Genomic DNA, 2,868 nt, shown 5'->3' with positions numbered 1-2,868 from the left:
TTGGTACCAGCAGACCTTTTCCTCTGAGCTATTCTAATAGTGGGGCAGTGGGATCTCACGGTTTTTCATGAGATGTGGAGCACCTTTCAGAGACTGGCCTGGTTTTTGTAGCTCCCCTAGGAAGCCCTGAGGAGGGATGGGAGGAGGGTTGGTGAAGGGGATGTTCCCGCAACCCAGGTGTGAGACGGGGGAGCTCTGAGTTAGGTTGAGGCTAGAAGGGAGGCAGAGGATGGGATGGAGAGCTGTCCTGGGAGGAGAGTGGGATGGTGAGGATGGATGGCAGGGCTGCCAGCAGCAGGCACCCCATCTCCCAGTGGCTAGGAATGCTCCTGATCTCCAAAGACAAGCAGTGCCGAGGCAGGGCAGTGCCAAGACTCGGGGATTTGATGGCACGGGGTCCTGGCTCTTTTTTCTGCTCTGCCATTTTTAGCTATTGACGATGGAAGATGGCGACAAGGCCAGGAGAGAGGTGTCCCCTCCTTGCGCCCCCCTCTTGAGTCGGAGTTTTGCTCGTCACACAGGCTGGAATGCAGTGGCGCGATCTTGGCTCACTGCAATCTCTGCCTCCTGGGTTCAAGTGATTCTCCTGCCTCAGCCTCCCGAGTAGCTGGGATTACAGGCACTTGGCACCACGTCTGGCTAGTTTTTTGTATTTTCAGTAAAGACGGGGTTTCACCATGTTGGCCGGGCTGGTCTCGAACTCCTGACCTCAGCTGATTCCCCTACCTTGGCCTCCCAAAGTGCTGGGATAACAGGCATGAGCCACCGCGCCTGGCCTCTTGTGCAGTTTTTTTTTTTTTTTTTTTTTTGAGACGGAGTCTAGCTGTGTCGCCCAGGCCGGAGTGCAGTGGCACTATCTCGGCTCACTGCAACCTCTGCCTACCGGGGTCACGCCATTCTCCTGCCTCAGCCTCCCAAGTAGCTGGGATTACAGGCGCCTGCCACCACGCCCGACTAATTTTTTTGTGTTTTTAGTAGAGACGGGGTTTCACCATGTTAGCCAGGATGGTCTCGCTCTCCTGACCTCGTTATCCGCCCACCTCGGCCTCCCAAAGTGCTGGGATTACAGGCGTGAGCCACCGCGCCCGGCCATCTTGTGCCTCTAAGACCAAGGACGCCCTTCCCAGATGACCTCCTCCACCCTGCTCCCAAGACTTCCCCTCGCATTTCACTGGCTGGAACTGCATCCCATGTCCATTCCTCAAGCAATCCCTGGCAAGGGAATGGGAAACAATCTCCCCTCACTCCCTGAGGTCACTCTCCTGTGGGTCTTTCCCTGAACACACCAGGGACATTTGCTCCTGCTGGTGCCTCCACGTGGAAGGCCCTTCCTGATTCTTCCATCTCGAAGAGTCATCTTTCAAAGCTGCCTCCAAAGGTACTCTTCCACCTGCAGGCTGGCCCAGGGTCTCTTCTGCATTCTCACAGCCTTCCAGGACCCCTCCCGGATGTGGCCTGTTTCTGTGGCTCAGAAATGGGACCTCTTCCCAGCCCCATGCGACCACAATCAGCACAGCTGGCCATGGTGAGGACTCCCAGCCCGCTGGACCTGGGCCTGGGGCAGCCACAACCCTGCCCTCACCCCTGCCCAGGGTTGGGCATGACCTCTGGGAAAAGCCTCAGGAGAGGACTGGGACTGAAAGAAAAACACCCATTTGATGGAGAAGCAAACTGAGGCTTAGTGAGGGGTGTGACTTGCCCAAGGTCATGGTCAGGGCCAGTCTTAGCTCCACGTCTCTCTCTCAGGCCTGGGCCCTGGGCCCTACTCCAGGGCTCCCCAGACTTTGAAGGTCACGTGAATCACTGGGGCACCTGTTAAAATGCAGACGCTGGTTTGGTAGGTCGGGGTGGTGCTAGACTTGCTATTTCTCACTTGCTTCCGCTGCCACTGGCCTGTAAGCCACAGTGGGGGCGTCGCAGTCCTTACTAAGGGAGACCTTGGATTTTCAGCCCCACCCTCAGAAGCCCAGAGGCCACTGCTTTAGGAAGGGTGGCGTGTGGGCAGGGTGTGAGTAGGGAAGCCACTTCAAGAAACCCCAATCTCCATTTCTGTTCCGTCAGTCATCTAGGACACCAGAACTTGCTGGAACGTTTTATTAAGTTAAGAGGTTCAGGGGGCAGGAGAGAATCACCTTTTGGGTGGCTCTGGCGGTTCCGCACCCAGCACAGCCTCAGAGGAGGCTGTGGGGCCATGAAAGCCAGCTGCTGGCTCCCTGTGTCCTGAGCCCCGTGGTACGGGTCCAAATGGGGCAGGAAGCGTTAGTAGGAGGTAGGGTAGGAGGAAGGTGGCAGGCTCCCGCCTCTCCCCTGCAGAGACACCCCGCCATGGCCGCTGCCTGGGCCTCCACCAGACCCCCGGACCAGGGCCACCAGCCCAGAAGCCCAAGCAGAGGGTGGCTGGAGACAGAGCGGGGACCAGGGCTGGAGGCACACGGCCACCAGGAATTGTTGTTGTTTTTTTAAAGTATAAAGTGTTTTGGAAAAAAAGGAAAAAAATCTATATAAAAATCTCTTCACATATAAAATCCTGAAGAAGGTGCAAGGTAAGACCCAGTGCGAGGGGCGCGCTCAGATACGCAGAGTGTGTGTGTGTGTCCGTGTGTACATGTGTGCACGTGTGTGGGTGTGTCTGTGTGTGGGTGTGTGTCTGTGTGTGTGTCTGTGTGTGTCTGTGTGTGTGTGGTGGGTGTCTGTGTGTGTGTCTGTCTGTGTGTGTCTGTGTGTGTCTGTGTGTGTGTGTGTGGGGGGTGTGTGTGGGTGTGTGTGTCTGTCTGTGTGTGTGTGTGTCTGTGTGTGTGTGGGTGTGTGTGTGTGGGTGTGTGTGTGTGTGTGTGTGTGTGTGTCTGTGTGTGTGTGGTGGGTGTCTGT

This window comes from Piliocolobus tephrosceles, chromosome 19 (genome assembly GCF_002776525.5).
Source record: "Piliocolobus tephrosceles isolate RC106 chromosome 19, ASM277652v3, whole genome shotgun sequence".
Taxonomy (NCBI): domain Eukaryota; kingdom Metazoa; phylum Chordata; class Mammalia; order Primates; family Cercopithecidae; genus Piliocolobus; species Piliocolobus tephrosceles.
This window is presented reverse-complemented; position numbering follows the sequence as displayed.